The sequence below is a fragment of the Giraffa tippelskirchi genome, chromosome 6, assembly GCF_054371585.1.
Source record: "Giraffa tippelskirchi isolate mGirTip1 chromosome 6, T2T-mGirTip1v1.2.pri, whole genome shotgun sequence".
Lineage (NCBI taxonomy): Eukaryota > Metazoa > Chordata > Mammalia > Artiodactyla > Giraffidae > Giraffa > Giraffa tippelskirchi.
This window is the reverse complement of record NC_137280.1, coordinates 126,834,859-126,857,776: the sequence shown is the minus strand read 5'-3', so window position 1 is coordinate 126,857,776 and position 22,918 is coordinate 126,834,859. Positions and strand designations below refer to the sequence as shown.

The window sequence follows — 22,918 nt, the reverse complement described above, 5'->3', positions numbered from 1 at the left end:
AGAAGAATGGAAATTACAAAGATTCTTAGACCTCAATCCCATCTTCCCCTTGGAGTACATACACTGTGCAGTGGTCTAAGGGGTCAACATCACGATTCCAAGGAGCCAATATTTTCTGAGCCATCCCCACAATAACCCAGTGAGGTGGGTACTTTTACCAGACTCATTTTCACATATGAGAAAACTGGGACAACTGAGTTTCTGAGACGTTAAAATGGCCACACAGAACAGGAATCCAGGACCACCTGATTCCACAACCCGTACTGGGACTCAGCAAACTGTGGTCCTTGGGCAACGATGGGTTTTTACATTACTAAATGGCTGCTCTAAAAAAAAAAAAAAAAGCCTAAAAAAGAATATGTGACAGAGATTCTACATGGCCCACGAAGCCTAAAACATTTATTATCTGGCTCTTTACAGAAAAAGTTTGCTGACCCTGGTAGTCTAACCTACTACACTGGCCACCAGCAGGTTCAAACATCACAGGATGTATTATGTTTCCCACATTGTAAGTGTCATTAGGGGAAACAGGCTCTGGAAGATGGAGAACTCGTTCTCGTATTGGCTGGGCTGTAAGATAATCGGTGGCTTGGGGTTCTGGATCTGCTGCATTACTTAACAATTCTCATACAGCATTTTGTATTTTTTAAAATGTATCCCAACAGCGACAGTCCCCTCTCACCCTCCTACCCACCAGACATCCCACCCCCAGCTTACTAGGCTCCTAAACACTACTCAGGTTGCCCACCATCAGCCCAATCCTAGTGGTCCCCAGGGCTTCTAAACTGTCTCATTCCCCCCAAATCTGAATCTCCAGGTTACTTCACTTATAAATAAGTCTCATATCCCAAATTAACTCACCCAAATGTGGCCAAGAACCATGACGTATTTGAGAGGCATAACCCTTTCTCTTCCCTGGATGACCCTGTTCAATCTAAGCAGGCCAGGGTTGAGGAATTTGGTTGCCTTGGCTGCCAGGCTGCTATCCCCCCTTCTTCTGTATTTATAGCACCTTAACATTCCTCTGGGAGACCACTCCTCCCTGACACTCAGAACATGTATTTCATATGCTGTTGACTCTACTCTGAGCTCAGGTCAGGTAAGCTTCAAGGATTATCTCAAGGATGTGCACATGATTCAATAAAAAGCCAAACAGAACCACACTCAGGGCTTTGGTTCAAACTCCTGGCCACAGGTTCTCTTGCCAACATAAGGAAGAGGCTGTCTGAAAACGGCACCAACCTACAGGAAAGTGGCATGGAGAGATGCAAAACCTGGGGCCTGCAGACACTGTGTGAGCCAAGGGACCCAGTCCGGTGAGAACTCAGAACATCTCTGGCCTTTCCAGTTCCACATCACAATCAATTCTCTGTTGTAAGCAGCTTGGACTGTGTCTTCACTCCTTCGCAACAGAAAGTGGCCTGTCTGGCACAGTCAGAGTGGAATCGTTGTGTCTGACATGTACTTTCTGAAAACCGACTGAGAGGCTAGTGATAACAAAAGCTGCCTTCACAGTCAGAAAAGGTCCAGACCAACAGACCACGTCCATGTAGACACCAGGGGAAGCTCACCTCTCTTCTCCCAACTGCTCTGGGAATGTGGGGATCCCTGAGAATGATCGTTCTCATTTAAGGCTCAGTTATCTGACTAGAGCTGAGACCCGTGGGATTAAAACAGTAAGACTCTCACAATCAGTCTTTCAAATTAGTGTACTTGATCTCCTCCCACCCAAAACCAGTATCCCTCAAGCCTCCAAGGGAAAACAGAGAAAAAAGGCAAAGGGAATTTAACAGTCAGTGGGCGAGTTCTCTTGCTTCTATTCTCTTGCTTCTATTATGCCCAGGGTTGCTTGGCAACCAGCCTCAGCCTGGTCATTCCCGTGGACAAGCAGAGGAACGAATGTCAGACCTCCAGGTCAGCAGCATGTCCTGTTTATGCCCCGTGACTCCAGGGCAGAGGTGGGTTCGTGCTGTTCTACAAAACTGGCCAAATCCAACCCACAGAGCACCTGCTGTCTTTAGGGGTTCTCCCACACTGCCCTCGAACCTTTGCCTTCAATGAATGTAAGCTGCGGATGTCTCCTCAAAATAGATTAAAAATACTTTCAAAAAAAGCTTGTCAGAAGAACAGATAACAGCTTCTGACATGGAAAGAACTCTAATATTATTTATGAAGATAGTAGAAACCAGCAGGGAGCCGAGGGCATGGTGCACACTCAGGAAAAAAATGGGCCAGTTTGCGTTTCAGGTTTAGGATTTTCTGAAATCTTCCTTGACCCTGTACACTCTGAGGATACCTCCAAGGATCTGGGTGCTGAAAGCTCGGCCACAGTGCTATGTGACTCTAGGTCATGAGTTCCTTTCCAACAACTGAGAAGTCAGTGGGGACGGAGATTTCTGCATTTGGCAACACATTTTAGAAGTAACTGTGGCAGCCAATCCCTGAACGGTCAGCACACTGCAGCGGGGTAGGGAAAGAATGTGGGTCAGTGAGTCTCCAGTGCTTAGATGTCGCCAAGCAGGGCATCTGTGTGCACAGAGACGGGACACTGCTCCTTCTCTCTCTCTTCCCGCTCCTAAACTAAATACCTAACTAAGGACAATGGCTTCACACACAAAACAGAGACAGAGCCCAAGAGAGAGAGGGACGAGAAACTCACACCTGTGCTTAAATTCTATTTAGCAAGACAGAAGTCCTAAAAAGTAAGGGGCTATATGAGAAGCACTGTCCTTAGTTGGCTGATCACTGTTAACACCCATTTGTCCACATGAAACTACCCAAATGAACTGATACTAAATCTTACTTAAAAAAAATTACTACTAGGTTTCAGAAAAAATTTTGTACAGACATTATGCCTTGGGGGAGTGGTGTGTATCCTTTGGAAGGACAGTGGTTCCAGCTGGAAACACTGTCAGCAACATACAGCCTGCAATACAAACAAAAGAAATATTTTTTAAATCTTTTTAGAGGAAAATGAAAAATAAGCCTTTTATGATTGATTATGAGGCTTACCAAGGATGCCTTTCCATTTGTGTTACTTTAAAATGATCATTGAAACTTAACAGTTTTATTTAAGACTTATTTATTTACTGATGTCCACTCTGGCTCTTGGTTGCTGCGTGTAGGCTTTGTCTCGTTACGGCAAGCAGGGGCTCCTTTTCATCGTGGGGCACAGTCTTCTCATTGCAGTGGTTTCTCTTGCTGCAGAGCACAGGCTCTAAGCACATGGGCTCAGTAGTTGCAGCTCCCAGGCTCTAGAGTACTGGCTCAGTAGTTGTGGCACACAGACTTTAGTTGCTCTGCAGCATGTGGGATCTTCCTGGACCAGGGATCAAACTGGTGTCTCCTGCACTGGAAGGCAGATTCCTTACCACTGAGCCACCAGGGAAATCCAAAACTTAACACCTTTAAATGAGAGGTATAAAGGAGAACACCCTAATATTCAAATCTGTCTTTTTAAAGAAAAAAAAAAATTAAGCAAACAGCCTTATTGATTTAAGAGTGAGTTGTAAGTCACTTTCTTCTAGGTGTGAAGATTATGAAAGGAGTCAACTCACAGGAGATTAACTGGCCTGGCCAAGGGTATCTGAGCTTCCTGCGTGGTGTTACTTACACAGATTTTAGAACGTCAGACTTCTCTTTCCTTTCCTCTGCGTGATAAACATAAAATAAAGATAAAATATGACAAGCATAAAAATAAAGAGGTAGAGAAAGATCTAAGAGAGAAAGAGAGCAAGCACAGCAAAGGGATGGGCAGCAAGGAGGTAGCTGGTGAAGGCTCTTTGATATGACTCTTGCCTTTTCTAAACCATCATCATTTCCTGTGCTACCCCAAAGGTAGACTGGACTGCCACCCCGTCAGAGCAGTAACATCGAATCTGTCCCAGAAAGAATCCTTAAATAAAATAAAATCTAAAGAGAACCAAGGCATACCTGAGGCCATAAGCACTTAAGAGTGACTTTTAGAACACACAGTCAAGTGGTTGAGTTGGGCTCTCTGAAGGGACACTTGACATCATTCATTCAACATGCACATTCAACATGCATTCAACATGCACTGGGGAGCTAATGCCTATCCTTCTAAAACTCTTTCCAAAAATTGCAGAGGAAGGAACACTTCCAAACTCACTCTACGAGGCCACCATTACCCTCACACCAAAACCAGACAAAGACAACACAAAAAAAGAAAACTATAGGCCAATATCACTGATCAACATAGATGCAAAAATCCTCAACAAAATTTTGGCAAACAGAATTCAGCAACACATCAAAAAGCTCATACACCATGATCAAGTTGGGTTTATTCCAGGGATGCAAGGATTCTTCAATATACGCAAATCAATCAATGTGATACACCATATTAACAAATTGAAAGATAAAAACCATAGGATAATCTCAATAGATGCAGAAAAGCCTTTGAAAAAATTTAGCACCCATTTATGATTAAAACTCTTCAAAAAATGGGCACAGAAAGAATCTACCTCAACACAGTAAAGCCCACATATGATAAGCCTACAGAAAACATTATTCTCAATGGTGAAAAAATGAAAGCATTCCCCCTAAGATCAGGAATAAGACAAGGGTGTCCACTTTCACCATTATTATTCAACATAGATTTGGAAGTCCTAGCTACAGCAATCAGAGAAGAAAAAGAAATAAAAGGAGTCCAGATCAGAAAAGAAGAAGTAAAGCTCTCACTATCTGCAGATGACATGATACTGTACATAGAAAACCCTAAAGATAGTATCAGAAAATTACTAGAGCTAATCGGTGAAAGCTGAGTGCAGAAGAATTGATGCTTTTGAACTGTGGTGTTGGAGAAGACTCTTGAGAGTCCCTTGGACTGCAAACAGATCCAACCAGTCCATCCTAAAGGAAATCAGTCCTGAATATTCATTGGAAGGACTGATGCTGAAGCTGAAACTCCAATCCTTTGGCCACTTGATGGGAAGAACTGACTCACTGGAAAAGACCTTGATGCTGGGAAAGATTGAAGGCAGGAGGAGAAGGAGATGACAGAGGATGAGGTGGCTGGATGGCATCACTGACTCGATGGACATAAGACTGAGTAAGCTCCAGGAACTGGTGATGGACAGGGAAGCCTGGTGTGCTGCAGTCCATGGGGTTGCAAAGAGTCAGACACGACTGAGTGACTGAACCAAACTGAATCAGTGAATTCAGCAAAGTTGCAGGATACAAAATCAATACGTAGAAATCACCTGCATTTCTATATACTAACAATGAAACATCAGGAAATTAAGGAATCAACCCCATTCACCACTGCAACAAAAAGAATTAAATATGTAGGAATAAACTTACCTAAGAGACAAAAGAACTGTACACAGAAAATTATAAAACACTGATAAAAGAAATGAAAGATGACATAAATAGATGGAGAGATATTCCATGTTCCTGGGTAGAAAGAATCAATATTGTGAAAATAACTATACTACCAAATACAATCTACAGATTCAATGTGATCCCTATCAAATTACCAATGGCATTTTTCACAGAACTAGAACAAAAAATTTCACAATTCATATGGAAACACAAAAGACCCCAATAGCCAAACACTCTTGAGAAAGAAGAATGGAGCTGGAGGAATCAACCTACCTGACTTTAGATTATACTACAAAGCTACAGTCATCAAGACAGTATGGTACTGGCACAAAAACAGAAATATAGACCAATGGAACAAGAAAGAAAGCCCAGGAATAAACCCATGCACCTATGGGTACCTTATTTTTGACAAAGGAGGCAAGACTATACAATGGGGCAAAGACAGCCTCTTCAATAAATGGTGCTAGGAAAACTGGACAGCTACATGTAAAAGAATGCAATTAGAACAATTCCTAAGCTCCGGGAGTTGGTGATGGACAGGGAGGCCTGGCGTGCTGCGATTCATGGGGTCGCAAAGAGTCGGACACGACTGAGCGACTGAACTGAACTGAACTAACACCATACACAAAGATAAACTCAAAATGGATTAAAGACCTAAATGTAAGACCAGAAACTATAAAACTCTTAGAGGAAAACATAGGCAGAATACTGGATGACATAAATCAAAGCAAGATCCTCTATGACCCATCTCCTAGAGTAATGGAAATAAAAACAAAAGTAAACAAGTGGGACCTGATTAAACTTAAAAGCTTTTGCACAGCAAGGGAAACTATAAGCAAGGTGAAAAGACAATCCTCGAGATGGGAGAAAATCCTAGCAAATGAAACAACTGACAAAGGATTAATTTCCAAAATATACAAGCAGCTCATATAACTCAATACCAGAAAAACAACTCAATCAGAAAGCAGGAAAAAGACCTAAATAGACATTTCTCCAAAGAAGACATACAGATGGCTAACAAACACATGAAAAGATGCTCAGCATTGCTCATTATTAGAGAAATGCAATTCAAAACTACAATGAGATATTACCTCACACCAGTCAGAATGGCCATCATCAAAAAGTCTACAAACAATAAATGCTGGAGAGGGTGTGGAGAAAAGGGAACCTTCTTGCACTGTTGGTGGGAATGCAAGGGAACCCTCTTGCACTGTTGGTGGGAATGCAAATTGATACAGCCACAATGGAAGATGGTATGGAGATTCCTTAAAAAACTAGGAATAAAACCACCACGTGCCCCAGCAATCCCACTCCTAGGTACATACCCTGAGGAAACCAAAACTGAAAAAGACACGTGTGTCCCATTGTTCACTGCAGCACTATTTACAATAGCTAGAACATGGAAGCAACCTAGATGTTCACTGACAGATGAATGGATAAAGAAGTTGTGGTAATATATACACAATGGAATATTACTCAGCCATAAACAGGAATGCATTTGAGTCAGTTCTAATGAGGTGGATGAATCTAGAGCCTATTATACAGAGTGAAGTAAAGTCAGAAAGAAAGATAAATATCGTACACTATTGCATATATATGGAATCTAGAAAGATGGTACCAAAGAATTTATTTATAGGGCAGCAATGGAGAAACAGGCATAGAGAACAGACTTATGGGATGCGTAGAGAGGAGGAGAGGGTGAGATGTATGTTGAGAGCAACATGGAAACTTACATTACCATATGAAAAATAGACAGCCAACAGGAATTTTCTGTATGGCTCAGGAAACTCAAACAGAGGCTCTGTATCAACCTAGAGGGGTGGAATGGGGAGGGAGATGGTAGGGAGGTTCAAAAGGGAGGGGATATATGTATACCTATGGCTGATTCATGTTGAGGTTTGACAGAAAACAACAAAATTCTGTAAAGCAATTATCCTTTAATTAAAAAAAAAATGCACTGGGGAGTTTAAAGTGTGGAATAGGCACATTACCTATAAACCAGGGTAATGAAATAAAGGAGGGGGTCAGATGGTCAGGGGAAGACTCTTTGAGGGAACCTTTGGCTGAGTCCCGAAAGATGAGATGAAGCCAACCTTATAAAGAGCTGTAGCAAAGGTGTTCTAAGCAATGGAAAGGTCCTATGGCTGGAAAGTGCCTTGTTGTGGATCCCTAGATAAGTCAGCCTAGATACGCTCTCAGAATGCCATGTGAGAACCAGCACTGTTTTCCTTAGAACTGCCCAAGTGTTCATGGTTGCTGAGAGGCAGGAGTGATTGGGGGGAGAGGGGGGAGAGACAGGAGGGCATGCACAATGAAATGACTGGAGTTGGAAATGGGGATAATTCATGACCAGAGAACAGAGATCACCAACCTCCACTTAACACCAACACTTATCTAAAACACCACTTTTGTCCAGTCCTGCAATGGATACTTGAGGTTAGACTCAAGGAAGAATTCCCTGTTAGAATTCAGTTGCCCGCACATGTAAGTGAAGGTGTTCACCTCTGGGTAGTGAGGCTGGGGGTGGGATTGGACTGGTGCTCATGGGATGTTACTTTTAGAATGGTTTTTGACAAGTCAGCATCAGAATCTTGTGAGCAGGCGTGTATCAAACCAAGCTATCAAACATTAATGACTAGAGTATGAGGCCCAGTTTAACTTTTACAGATAATCTCCAACACATGGATTCATCTCCAGTGAGAAAGTCAGAGATTCAAATGTAGACACTGCACAAAGACTATTTTTACAGTATCTGTATTATTCCTACCTTATAAAAGATGAAATAGTCATTAGAGTAGCAATAGCTGCAGTGATTTGGGGCCAGACGCTGTTCACAACTAGCTCATTTAATCCTTACAATGTTCTCAAGCAAGTACTGTTATTCTCATTTTATAAAGGAAGACAGAGCTTCCCTCGGGGCTCAGCTGGTAAAGAATCTGCCTGCAATGTGGGAGACCTGGGTTTGATCCCTGGGTTGGGAAGATCCCCTGGAGAATGGAATGGCTACCCACTTCAGTATTCTGGCTGGGAGAATTCCATGGACTGTATAGTCCATGAGGTCACAAAGAGTCGGACATGACTGAGCAACTTTTACTTAACTTCACTTCAAAGGAAGAAACAGAAGATTTAAGGGATTGGGCTAAGATTATAGTCAGCTGCCCAACACTGGTTAAGAGCAAAAGAGTCCGCATTGGTTCAAAGTTCTAACCCTGAGTCCAATACTTTTTATTTGGATGAGTTATTTTTGCTTTCTGTGTCTCCGTTTTCTAGTCTATAAATTGGGATATTACTACATACCTCAGCCATGAAGAGACACCCCACGTCCAAGGTAAGAGAAACCCAAGTAAGATGATAGGTGTTGCGAGAGGGCATCAGAGGGCAGACACAGTGAACCTATAATCACAGAAAACTAGTTAATCTGATCACATGGACCATAGCATTGTCTATCTCAATGAAACTAAGCCATGCCGTGTGGGGCCACCCAAGACGGATGGGTCATGGTGGAGAGGTCTGACAGAATGTGGTCCACTGGAGAAGGGCATGGCAAACTACTTCAGTGTTCTTGCCTTGAGAACCCCATGAACAGTATGAAAAGGCAAAAAGATAGGACACTGAAAGATGAACTCCCCAGGTCGGTAGGTGCCCAATATGCTACTGGAGATCAGTGGAGAAATAACTCCAGAAAGAATGAACAGACGAAGCCAAAGCAAAACAACACCCAGCTGTGGATGTGACTGGTGATGGAAGTAAAGTCCAATGCTATAAAGAGCAATATGGCATAAGAACCTGGAATGTTATGTCCATGAATCAAGGCAAATTGCAAGTGGTCAAACAGGGGATGGCAAGAGTGAATGTCAACATTCTAGGAATCAGCAAACTAAGATGGACTAGAATGGGTGAATTTAACTCAGATGACCATTATATCTACTACTGTGGGCAGGAACTCCTTAGAAGAAATGGAGTAGCCATCATGGTCAACAAAAGAGTCCGAAATACAGTACTTGGATTAAATCTCAAAAACGACAGAATGATCTCTGTTCGTTTCCAAGGCAAACCATTCAATACCACGGTAATCCAAGTCTATGCCCCGACCAGTAATGCTGAAGAAGCTGAAGTTGAACGGTTCTATTTAGACCTACAAGACCTTTTAGAACTAACACCCAAAAAAGATGTCTTTTTCACTATAGGGGACTGGAATGCAAAAGTAGGAAGCCAGGAAACACCTGTCTTAACAGGCATATTTGGCCTTGGAGTACAGAATGAAGCAGGGCAAAGGCTAGTAGAGTTTTGCCAAGAGAACGCACTGGTAATAGCAAACACCCTATTCCAACAACACAAGAGAAGACTCTACACGTGGACATCACCAGATGGTCAACACTGAAATCAGATTGATTATATTCTTTGCGGCCAAAGATGGAGAAGCTCTATACAGTCACCAAAAACAAGACCAGGAGCAGACTGTGGCTCAGACCATGAACTCCTTATTGCCAAATTCAGACTGAAATTGAAGTAGGGAAAACCACTAGACCATTCAGGTATGACCTAAATCAAATCCCTTATAACTATACAGTGGAAGTGAGAAATAGATTTAAGGGACTAGATCTGACAGAGTGCCTGATGAACTATGGACAGAGGTTCATGACACTGTACAGGAGACAGGGATCAAGACCATCCCCATGGAAAAGAAATGCAAAAAAGCAAAATGGCTGTCTGAGGAGGCCTTACAAATAGCTGGGAAAAGAAGAGAAGCGAAAAGCAAAGGAGAAAAGGAAAGAAATTCCCATCTGAATGCAGAGATCCAAAGAATAACAAGGAGAGATAAGAAAGCCTTCCTCAGAGATCAATGCAAAGAAATAGAGGAAAACAACAGAATGGGAAAGACTAGAGATCTCTTCAAGAAAATTAGAGATACCAAGGGAACATTTCATGCAAAGATGGGCTCGATAAAGGACAGAAATGGTATGGACCTAACAGAAGCAGAAGATATTAAGTAGAGGTGGCAAGAATACACAGAAGAATTGTACAAAAAAGATCTTCATGACCCAGATAACCACGATGGTGTGATCACTCACCTAGAGCCAGACATCCTGGAATGTGAAGTCAAGTGGGCCTTAGAAAGCATCACTACGAACAAAGCTAGTGGAGGTGATGGAATTCCAGTTGAGCTATTTCAAATCCTGAAAGATGATGCTGTGAAAGTGCTGCACTCAATATGCCAGCAAATCTGGAAAACTCAGCAGTGGCCACAGGACTGGAAAAGATCAGTTTTCACTCCAATCCCAAAGAAAGGCAATGCCAAAGAATGCTCAAACTACTGCACAATTGCACTGATCTAACACGCTAGCAAAGTAATGCTCAAAATTCTCCAAGCCAGGCTTCAGCAATATGTGAACCCTGAACTTCCAGATGTTCAAGCTGGTTTTAGAAAAAGCAGAGGAACCAGAGATCAAATTGCCAACATCCGCTAGATCATCGAAAAAGCAAGAGAGTTCCAGAAAAACATCTATTTCTGATTTATTGACTAAGCCAAAGCCTTTGACTGTGTGGATCACAATAAACTGTGGAAAATTCTGAAAGAGATGGGTATACCAGACCATCTGACCTGTCTCTTGAGAAACCTGTATGCAGGTCAGGAAGCAACAGTTAGAACTGGACATGGAACAACAGACTGGTTCCAAATAGGAAAAGGAGTACGTCAAGGCTGTATATTGTCACCCTGCTTATTTAACTTATATGCAGAGTACATCATGAGAAATGCTGGGCTGGAAGAAACACAAGCTGGCATCAAGATTGCTGGGAGAAATATCAATAACCTCAGACATGCAGATGACACCATCCTTATGGCAGAAAGCGAAGAAGAACTAGAGTCTCTTGATGAAAGTGAAAGAGGAGAGGGAAAAAGTTGGCTGAAAGCTCAACGTTCAGAAAGCTAAGATCATGGCATCTGGTCCCATCACTTCATGGGAAATAGATGGGGAAACAGTGGAAACAGTGTCAGACTTTATTTTGGGGGGCTCCAAAATCACTGCTGATAGTGATTGCAGCCATGAAATTAAAAGACGCTTACTCCTTGGAAAGAAGGTTATGACCAACCTAGATAGCATATTTAAAAGCAGAGACATTACTCTGCCAACAAAGGTCTGTCTAGTCAAGGCTATGGTTTTTCCAGTGGTCATGTATGGATGTGAGAGTTGGACGAGGAAGAAAGCTGAGCGCCGAAGATTTGATGCTTTTGAACTGTGGTGTTGGAGAAGACTCTTGAGAGTCCCTTGGACTGCAAGGAGATCGAAGCAGTCCACCCTAAAGGAGATCAGTCCTGGGTGTTCATTGGAAGGTCTGATGTTGAAGCTGAAACTCCAATACTTTGGTCACCTCATGCGAAGAGTTGACTCACTGGAAAAGACCCTAATGCTGGAAAGGATTGGGGGCAGGAGGAGAAGGGGACGACAGAGGATGAGATGGTTGGATGGCATCACCGACTCGATGGACATGGGTTTGGGTAAACTCCAGGAGTTGGTGATGGACAGGGAGGCCTGGCGTGCTGTGGTTCATGGGCTCGCAAAGAGTCGGACACGACTGAGTGACTGAACTGAACTGACATACCTCATAATACTACTGTGAAGGTGCAATGAAATAGTTTGTAAAACACATAATAAAAGGTTCTGACATATTAATAAGCAGTTAAGTGGGGGTAAACATGTTACTAGTTATTATTGTTCAAAAGAATGCAATCATATGCATTCAATATATGAGACTCTTCATTCTGTGGCACTCAAAAAAGACATCCACTTTCTGTCTCCGAGGTTCTGCTCAACCTGTAGGAAAAGAAGGGAAGAAGCAGAGAGATGAGAACTGAAATCTTAAAGACAGGAAAAGAAATGGCGCAGCCTACGTAAATACGCTTAAGGAGCTAATGATGGCATAGCTGTAAGAACATTCATTATAGATTGGTTAATGAACATGAAAAAGAGAAAAACCACCTAAATGTCCAAAAGTAGAGCATTAGTAAGTCTTGACAGAGCATACCTGGAATATTACATAACCACTAAAAACAATCTCAGAGAGTGTATAATCATAAAGAAAGATGATCATAACCTGAGTAGAAAAGATGATAAAACCAAAATGAGTACCTCTAACCAGTTCTATTGGTGTGATTTGCATTTTCCTCTTTTATTCATCTGAAATTTCCAAGTTATATCTAATTGGCATGCATTACTGGTATAATCGGAAAAAATACAAGTTTGTTTTTGGATTGTTCAATTTTTTTTTAAGAGTTAGCTTATGTGATGAAAAAGGTGAGAGAGATACACTTCAGAAGAAGGCTGAAGGGGCATCCTGATATTTTCATAGTATCACGCCGTTTAACAATTTTGTGGGTTGTCAGCTGGAGGGAGGGAGATATAAACCACCTGATCCGGGTCTCGTTTAATTATGTCCAAAAGATATTATTTCCAGAGATTATACCAGTAAAGACTGAGATTTCATACCCAGTTTCCTGACCTATCCTAAATAGGTTTCTAGGTCTCTAATTGGCATTATAAATATACATAATTGTATCTGGATCTGTTCAACTAACCCAAATAACATGCTCTCATTCAGTGTCCCCAAATTTATCTTCATGAAATACAAATCATTGACCTACTTTTGTTGAAGACAATCTTAACAGCACCCTCATCTCAATGACACAAAATGAGGCTTGCATCAAGTCCCATTAGGAGAAGAAAAAAATATGCTCCTCAACAGAACAGCTACCCAGGGGCCAGACATTTTATAACCTCACTGGTTCTGAGCGGTTTTCACCTCTGGAACCTAACACAGGAAGTTTAACAGGAAACGGGACCCCACACAGTGCTTTCTACAACATGGCGCCAACTCATAGCCCACACTTCTTCCTGGTACTACAGATTCATAGTCACCTCAAATCTAGAAGTCTTTTTACGTATAACCCTAAAAACTCTGGAAATTGATTTCAGGTCATTCCCGTTTACACAAGGTTTTGCTTTTCAAAATCAAGAGGTCAGAGATCAGTCACTTTTTTTGCCCTTTGGCAAGGCAAGATGTGGGAAGGGCACAGGGAAAGAATGAGAGAGGGAAAAAAGCAAAAGAAAAAGAAGGGACAGAAGCAAATGAGAGAAAGAGAAAACAAATAGATGTAGAAAATGTGTTATCTACATCTGGGCTGGCATTTCCTAGAACAATGCAAGGTCTTTTGTAGGGAAGAAGGACTTTCATGTTAAGACCTTAGACACCATCATTTCAGCATAGGAAACTTACTTCTTTACCAACATTCCTAAAATAAAGCTACAACCCTCCTAATGTGACTATCCAAATCAGTGTATCACTGAAATTTTTTCCACTCTAGAAATAAATGTTCTTCTCTTCTGCTCAAAATAAGGCATCTACCTACTGGATATTGGGTATTCCTCCCCACTTACACCAGATTACCCTCTCCAAAGCAAGATCAAAACAGAGAAAGACAGGATAAAAGAAGTCCTAACCAGAGACCTAGACCTACATGCACTCAGGAATGAGTGTGAATTAGTCCCTGCCACACTAGCACATTTGTCAGGGGGTGAACAGAATACAGAAAAACTGAGTTCCAGATCCAAACACCTTGGCGCTGAAACTGCAGCATTCTGGAGAAGTGCAAATTATCTGGATGCACCAAAGGAAACAGCTGCTGCTGCTGCTGCTGCTGCTGCTACTGCTAAGTCGCTTCAGTCGTGTCTGACTCTGCGCGACCCCATAGACAGCAGCCCACCAGGCTTCTCTGTCCCTGGGATTCTCCAGGCAAGAACACTGGAGTGGGTTGCCATTTCCTTCTCCAATGCATTCATGCATGTTAAGTCGCTTCAGTCATGTCTGACTCTGTGTGACCCTATGGACAGCAGCACACCAGGCTCCTCTGTCCACAGGATTCTCTAGGCAAGAATACTGGAGTGGGTTGCCATTTCCTTAAAGGAAACAGATCTATAGCTTAAAACGATCTAAGGACAAAGCAGACAGGCGAGCACCACACTTTGGGCCCTGGGCTAAAATCTTCAGTGGCTGATTAGAGCTGGGGAGATGGGCATGCTGGTGAAAGAGTGCAGGATTTCTTTTGAGGATGATGACCAAACGTATTCTAAAATTACTTGTGGAGATGGGTGAAAAATTCTGTGAACATACTTAAAGTCATGAACTATACATTATAAATGAGTGAACTGTGTGGTATATGAATTACATCTCATTAAGTTACTTTAAAAAATCCTAAGGCAGGACCTCCAAGGTCTCTGCTCACCATTGCTTAACTCCATGCCAACACATCTGAGGAGCTCAGTGATCTGACTGCTTGAGGTGTCACAGTAAGAAGCATGAGTCATCCTTCTCCTCTATAACATTTCACAAGTCTCTCATTTAAGATAACCACCAAAAAACATTTCAAACTTATTTTTAAGGGGCTCAGTTCTCCAGATTAGAGAGGAGGGGGAGAAGATGAGACCCCAATATTCAAAACTAAGACTTGTGAAAACAAGCCAAATATAGGTTCTTGTCGGCTGATAACCATCTTCACGCTTGAACTCTGCACCTCAAGTGCAAAATCCCAAGCCCTGCTGGGATTCTCCTTTCATCACAGTATGATGTGGTGCCAGCCAGAAGAGACAGGGAACAGGAAAGCAAGCCAAAGACAGAGCCCAAAAGATATGGGGGCCAAAAGCTCTCAGTTCCACTCCAATTTTCTAAGCACTGGAGCAGAGCTTTCCACTGGGGAACTGATTCCAAGCATGCTGGCTATACAGAGAGAAACAGGATTTCTTTCCAGAGAGAGAACCATCTTGTTGCTCTATACAGAGCTGACAATGTGGTGGTTTGCTAACCTTGCACACTGAGCTCAGGGTGGCTTCGGTCAGAGGGCTGGGAGAGGGCAGCAAGCAAAGTCATCTGTGGCTTCCAAGGCCTGGCCAGTAGGCCAGACACCTCTGGGTGTGGCTAGGGCTGGACGAGGCTGCAAATGCCGAGGTGCCCATCCCCAGGGCCTGCCTGGTCTCCGTGCTGCCCACAGTCAGAGTCATGAGGCTAATGCTCTGCTGGGTACCGGCCCAGGTCAGGATTTGTGTCAACATCTCAAGGCACCAGTCAGATACAAATGCAAACCCCCTTCCCTATCTTTGCAAGAGCAGCCTACAGAATTTCTTAAGAAGCAAATCACAAGGGGAAAGCTGCACAGGTCAACACCCCATGGTCCCAACAGCAGTAGCTGTTGTCTGCTTTGTCACCCAGTCCTTCCTAGGAGGCTGAGAACCTACTGAGATCAGAAGAGAGATAAGGGAAAGCTGTTGCCAGAGATGAGTTACCCGAAGGCACCTTTGAGGCACTCCAGCCCTCTCTGGGTTTGGTGCACACCTCGTCCTCCAGAGCCATCAGCCAGTCCCTCTGCGGCTCTCCCGGAGACTGAGATCCCCCCACCAGCAGTGCAACAACAGCTCGGTCAGCTCATTATGCTTTTTCTAGGTTTTTAAACAAAAAACATGCAATATAATCACAGGCTCTGATCCCAAATGACTTTAACCCTGACAGGACTCACTGTGGGGAAATGTGTGCCCTGTGACAGCACATGGGCAGAAAGTTTCCCTTCAGGAGATTCCTGGCCTCCCCAGGCTCATGGGACAATTTGATTCCAGGCGTGGAGCCACATGCTGAGATGTTCTGAAGCGGGAGAACCTGTACCCTTTGGAGCCAATTCCCCATCATTCCTTGACCTGCTCTAACGGCTCCTTCCAGAGACAAATCTAGAAATGACAGTAGTGACATTCCAATTACAGAGGACTTACCATGGGCCTGCTCACCCCGCTAGTCACGATACCTATGATAATCTCATTTATTCCTCACAATAATATTGGATGGTGGATATGTATCACCCTCATACTTAAACTGCTTTCTCTGGTTTCAAAGGGCTAAATTCAAAGGCTTTAGGCAAGCCCTCACCCACGCTGCCCAGGAAGACACATCTCATACTTAATCAGAACAAATCTCTCCATCCCTATTCCACCCACCTCTTCTGCCGAACGCTGATACTGCCCACAATTTCGGCCCCCGCTCTCTCCTCACACTCCATGCCAGTGGTTCTCCAACTGTGCTTCACATTAGCAGTACCTGGGGTGCTTTTAAAATTCCCCAGGCACAAGTTGCAGCCCAGACAAATTACAGTAGAATCTCTGGGGTGAGTTCCAGACTCACAGTGATTTCAATGGACTGCCTGAGCCTCTAATAGCACCTGGTGAGACCCAAACCCACAGCAGTACCCCCTCTCTCTCTGGGGGCCCTGGCCTGTTTTTCCCTCCACCCGGTACATGTCTCCACCTGTAGGTCCCATGGAAATAACTCAGCAAGGACACTTAGTCTCGTGTCCCCCACCACACACTGCAATTCTTCTCTGGGGGTGCACAGTTCAGCCAGGGACACGCCTGCTCCCCCTTCCTCTGTTCTCCTCTTCAGTCACACCAGCAGGTCTTCTGTGAAAAGTGCCATGGTATCTTGATTTCTCTTCTGTAATTTATGGGTGTTTGTTTGAATATTCAAATAATGATTCCACTGAGTAAAACAGATTTTCAAGAAGTGTACTCCCTGCCACTTGCTTTGCATACTCCCCGGCACACTGCCACCTACCCCGACACCAGTACCTGAGTCTGAGAAGCACATCTCTGCCCTTCCCTTCCCTCCCCTCCCGGCACGATGGCCACATGGTGTCTGTTCTCTGACACACTTCTGCTTCGGGACAGCGCGAAGCAGAGGGAAGCTCAAATCACTGATAAAATGTAGTTCTATTTTAGATCATACAACAACAAATACTTTTCAATGTAATGATTCTGAATTAATGACCACTTGAAGATACTCTAGGAAAAAAATATTACTAACCACATCAAACCCATGACTTCAGGATGCTATAAAGTTCCCTTTTGAAATAAATGTAATTTTTAATGAGTAGACTTTTTCAAACTAAATAAACCATGGTAAGGGGGGGCAGAAGTGACCTAGGTGATTTTAGAAGACTGATGGTTAGGAACACTGCCTCCCTGGACTTGCCTTTCCCCAAGTCCTCTGCTAGCTCCCCAGAGATCCTCTTAACCTGCCAGGAATCATTGTACTGTGGACGGTCTATGCTTCCTTGGCCTCCTAAAGACACCGAGCACCCAGAGCAGTGACTGTGCCTGCCCCGTCCCAGAACCCCACTCCCAGGAGCCTTCCACCCCAATGTGAGTGGTCCCAGGCACTGAAATAGAGGCCACAGACAACACGTGCCCTCCATCAGGGCAAGTGCCAAGCTCTGCTGAAGTGGCAGCCAGAAGAGAGAAGTCAGACAAAAATGCCCAGCTCCCTTGCCACTTCCCAGAGAAGCTTCACGGACAGACAAGCTGTGCCTACTGGCTCAGAGTAAGTCTCCAGTTAACAGAGGTGGAAGCCTGCCCTTCTTCACACCTGACAAACTTCCAAAGTAAAGCACACACTGCACCAAGACAGAACTCAACAGCACCCCGCCCCCCCTAGAAGCACAGACAAGCTCTCCGGGGCCCCACATGCAAGTGATCACCAGTCCAGCTCTGGCTCATTTTAGGTAACAATTTTGTTGTCACTTCTGATCCCAGAAGGAAGTACACACAAACTGAGGAGTAGAAAATGGACAAAACTCTAAGCATTGCTTTATTGCAGGCGCCACTCTATGATAAACCAAATGATGAATTTCCTTTATATGCCAAAAATGTGATTTATAAAATTCAGTTTACTCAGAACTTTTCAGAAGCACTCCTATGAGATATCCATTGAAATGAAAAGTGTACGTACCCTCTGGCCCAGCAGTGCCATTTCCAGAATTCACCCTACAGATCTACTTACTCATCTGCCCATGACAGGTGGTACCAAGAGGTTCACAGCAGCATTGCTTATAATGGCAAAAGGTTGGAAATTATCTAAATGTCTATTATTTGGTGGTGGTTTAGTCGCTAAGTCATATCTGACTCTTGCAACCCCATGGACTGTAGCCCACCAGGCTCCACTGTCCATGGGGTTTCCCAGGCAAGAATACTGGAGTAGGTTGCCATTTCCTTCTCCAGGGGAACTTCCTGACCCAGGAATCGAGCCCACATCTCCTGCACTGCAGGCAGAGTCTTTACCGGTTGAGCCACCCAGGAAGCCTGATTAAATAAATTATGTCCATACAGTGCCATATAATGCAATGCTAAAAATGAATTTGCTCTATATGTACCAAAGTTGAATAATATTCAAAATCCATTAAAATAGTACAAAATGCAAATATATGCAAAACAGTGCATATGGCTTGCTACCGGAGAAATATATAAATATGTATTTGCTGGCACATGCATAAATTATATCTGAAAAATACTCAAGAATGGGTGAAATGCTGCCTCCAGTAGAAGAACCAGGAATCTGGAGACAGGAGGCATTTAAGGATGCTTCCATTCCTTCCTGTCCCTTCTAAACTGTGTATTATTTACAGGTATTACTTACTGACATAAACTTTTTAAAAAGAAACATAGGTATGAATTAAAGTAAAAATGCCTTTTTCATTTCATCTCACTTGCCCAACTGATAATCATCTTCTACACTTGACCCACCAGTGTAATAACAAGATACAGTCAGGAATCTGTTATGGTTTGGGCTCAATCTGCTTGACAGTCTCTGTGGCACAGAAACAGCCTCAAGTTCAACTCAATATACCTGGAAACGTACCTATAGTCTCACAGGAGAAGCCACTTCATCTTTTCAAAGTGTTCAAATCAGCCTGGAATAAACTTAAAAGCACATCTGACAGCAAGATCAGATGAGCTCTGAAACCAACCTGTGGTGTCTTTACTAACCATGTAAAATGGGGTTTATTTTGGCTTTTCCTGTGTAGTAGCAGCAGGAATCAAACCGTAGCTACTGGCTTGGCCAAAGGAAGCCAGCCAGTTAGCAAGGTTTCATCCAGAATTCTCAAGCCCCTCAACCCTTTATCTATCTGGCAAAGAAAACACACACACACACACACACAGATACACCCCCCTCCAACCCCAGGAATCTCCTCTTTCTAAATATAGTAAGCACTGCCCAAGTCTCCAAGCTCACTCTCTGCAGCATTCTGTGCCTTCCAACCAAGGTGAAATGAGCCAGATATAAACATGCCGTGACAGCTTCTGGCCCACACTGCCAAGCTGTTTTCCTTATTATTTCTTCTCTTTCTCCCCTCTGGGTTTCTACAAAACGTGTAAACTCCAGTGACTCTAATTTGTAAATATTCCTCTGGCCACTAAGGCTATTTTCCTCACCCTAACAAATGTGATTTCCCTGAAATTTGAGGTTGGAACAGCCTATTAGATATGGGCAAAGCCATATCCCATGTCCCATTTTATCTGTAAGAACTTAGAGCTCAGAAAGGATATCAGACAGGTCCAATGTTAATTAGGACATAGCTTATTAATTGTAATCTCTCTCTCTTTTCCAGCCCCTGGTTCCTTCAGAATCCATGCCAGCGCCTAGAAGAAGAGCTTGTCCTGTTAAGGACGCTTCCAATTAAAGCAAAACGTCAAGCTTCAGAAACAATCTAACAACACACTTAAAACAGAGCCAGACAAATATCAACTAGACAGGGATGCCAAGCACCTAAAGAGTCAATGTCAAGGAGCTTGTAAAAAAAAAAAAAAAAAAAAAAAGATGGGAGCTGGCAACAATTCTACTTTAAGGAATCTACCCCCATGGAACTACTACGACTTAGAGAAAGGAGAGTGTGCAAATCATCACTGCAGCACTTTCTCTGATAGTGAAAACTGAGGCAATCCAAATATCCCTCAACAGAAGGGGTAAATCAGCCATGGTGTCGCCACATAGCAGTGCTCTCTGCAGGTGTTAAAAAGAATACACTGTATATGTGTACTGACATGGAAGACCTCTAAGACATAATATCAACCAGAAAAGCAAAACACAGACTAATTCATATCCTATAACTCCACTTATGAAAACAACAAATATGCACAGAAAAAGGACAAGTGAAAAAGCACATCGGTGGTTAACTCAGGCAAAGGGGTGCTTTACTCTGTATAGTTCCACACTCTGTCGTTCTTTTATGAGTGTATTCATGAAGTGTGTAATTTTTTGTCTTTGCACTATAAAATTAGGTCATCCATTCACACTGTTCATCTTCCCCCAAACCTAATCCTTCCCAAGTCACCCTTATCTCAGAAAGTAGCACCATTATTCACATAACTGCTCTAGCTAAAAACATTTGAATCATTCTCATTTTTAGTCTCAAAGCCTAAATCCAATCAAATAGTAGATCTTGTGGGCTCTACTTCCAAAAACACCCAGAATCTGACCTACATCTCCAACACTGCCCCCTAGCCCAAGGTGCCACTGCCTCTTACTTCACCTATTATACAGCCTCTTAACTGCTCTCCTTGCCTCCATTCTTGCCCCACTAAATTATTCTCTACACAGTGGTCCCCATAACCTCTTAAAGCACAAGACGGATGATGTCACAACCTTCCCCTGACTTTCCATCACACTCAGAATGAAACTCAAAGTTCCTTTGGGAGTCAAGACCTCGAGGACTTGGCTCCCAGCCTCTCTCCCTGTTCATCTGCCATCGCTCTGCTCCAGCTACACTGGCCTCCCTGTGAGCCCTTAGACACCTCATAATTCCTCTCACCTCACAACTTCTGCATCTGTTACCACAACCTTAAAAGCCCTTACTCGAGGCCAGGGCTTGGATGACATGGTAAGAGCAAAGCAAGACTCCGTATTTGTTGAATGAAAGTCTTCCTCTGATGGCCTAAGAAATATAACTTAAAACATACGAGGTTATAATTTTCAAAATTAAAACTTGAGTCAGTTAGAAATGTATGACACTTAGCTTCATACTGGCATCTCTCTTTTGGCTAACTTTTAAAAATGCAATGGCCTAGACAGGGTAACAAAGTCACCTTCATGAACTGCTTTCCCCAATAGCTCCATGGTGATAACAGTTTCTCCCTGACCCATTCTCATTTTGTCAATTCGTGGGGTTTGTGATCATTAGCTTACATTGGCCAGCATTAGGGAGTTCAGCCTGGGGCCTCTGCCCAGAGGGACGCTGACTGGCCTAACTAGAGCAGAAATCTGAACCACAGCCTTGTCAGAATCACCTTTCAAGCCCTGGGATGTGAAACTGATCAGTCAAGTGCATCTGAGGTTGAAGTAAGTAGAAGCAAAAAGTCCCCAAATGAGGGCAAATAAAGTATACCCAGTGGTGTTCACTTACTCATCAAAAGTTTTACGGAAAAAATAAAAGAATTAAGGGCTTCCCAGGTGGCTCAGTGGTAAAGAATGCAATGCAGGAGATGCAGATTTGATCCCAGGGTCAGGAAGATCCCCTGGAGAAGGAAATGGCAATTCACTCCAGTATTCTTGCCTGGGAAATCCCATGGATGGAGGAGCCTGGCGGGCTATGGTCCACGGGGCCACAAACAGTCAGATACAACTTAGAAACTGAGCATGTACACACAAAAGGATTAAAAAACAACCCAAGATGTAAACAGTGCCCATCTAAAAGATCTGAACAGACATTTCAGCAAAGAAAATGCACCAGTGGCCAATGAGCTTATGAAGAGATGCTCGACATTGTAAGTATCACAGAAATGCAAATTAAAACCAAGAGGTACCACTTCCCACCCACTGGGATGGCTACAATCAAAAAGACAGACAACAGCAGGTATTGGTGATAATGTGGAGAGACTGGAACCCCTGGATGATGCTGAGGGGAATTTAAAAGGATGCTTCTGCTGCAGAATAGAGTTTGGCAGGCTTTTACAAAATTAAACTTCAGTTTATCTATACAACCAAGTAATTCGACTCCTAGGTGGGAAATTAAATAAGGAATGAAAACATATGTCCATACAAAGACACGTATTTCACAGACTGAAACTATTCTGCATGATACTATTAAGGTCAATACATTTGTCAAAACCCACAGAATATACAACACAAAGAATGAACCCTTATGTAAACTATGGACTTGAGTTATAACACTATGTCATTATTGTAACAAATGTACTATCTGAGAGAAATGGGTGTGAGAGGCTATATGGGAACTTTCTATACTTTCCACTCAATATTCTATAAACCTGAAACTGCTCTAAAAAATTAAGTCTATTAATCATATTTTTTTAAAAGGAGGGAAGGGGGAACTTAAGCCTCAAATCAATGGGCTGAGTACTATAGATTATTGTTGTTGTTTAGTCGTTAAGTGGTGTCCAACTCTTTTGCAACCCTAGTGACTATAGTCCTCTATGTCCATGAGATTTCCCAGGCAAGAATACTGGAGTGGGTTGCCATTTCCTTCTCCAGGGGATCTCCTTGACCCAGGGATCAAACCTATGTCTCCTGCATTGAAGGCGGATTCTTTACACTGAGCCACGTGGGAAATTTTGTACAGATTATAGAAGTAATCTATTCAGTCCAATCCAGAACTGAATAACTGGATTAAAGTGTAAGGACGTTTTTTAAAGCCAGTGTTATACAAAAACTACAAAATCTTGTTTGGATATAATTTGCAGATGTTTATATTTGTATG

At 43.0% G+C, this 22,918-nt stretch overlaps 1 protein-coding gene and 1 long non-coding RNA gene across 49 annotated transcripts in view; one reads left to right on the top strand and one right to left on the bottom strand.

The window, feature by feature from the left end:
• ARHGAP26 (Rho GTPase activating protein 26) overlaps positions 1-22,918 on the bottom strand; it is a 556,769-nt gene that overhangs the window by 439,079 nt on the left and 94,772 nt on the right. The window lies entirely within an intron of this gene.
• LOC145511453 (uncharacterized) lies at positions 1,869-21,208 on the top strand. Its single transcript, XR_014057871.1, has 3 exons — positions 1,869-1,958; positions 8,611-8,668; positions 19,817-21,208. It is a non-coding gene; the product is annotated as an uncharacterized LOC145511453 (long non-coding RNA).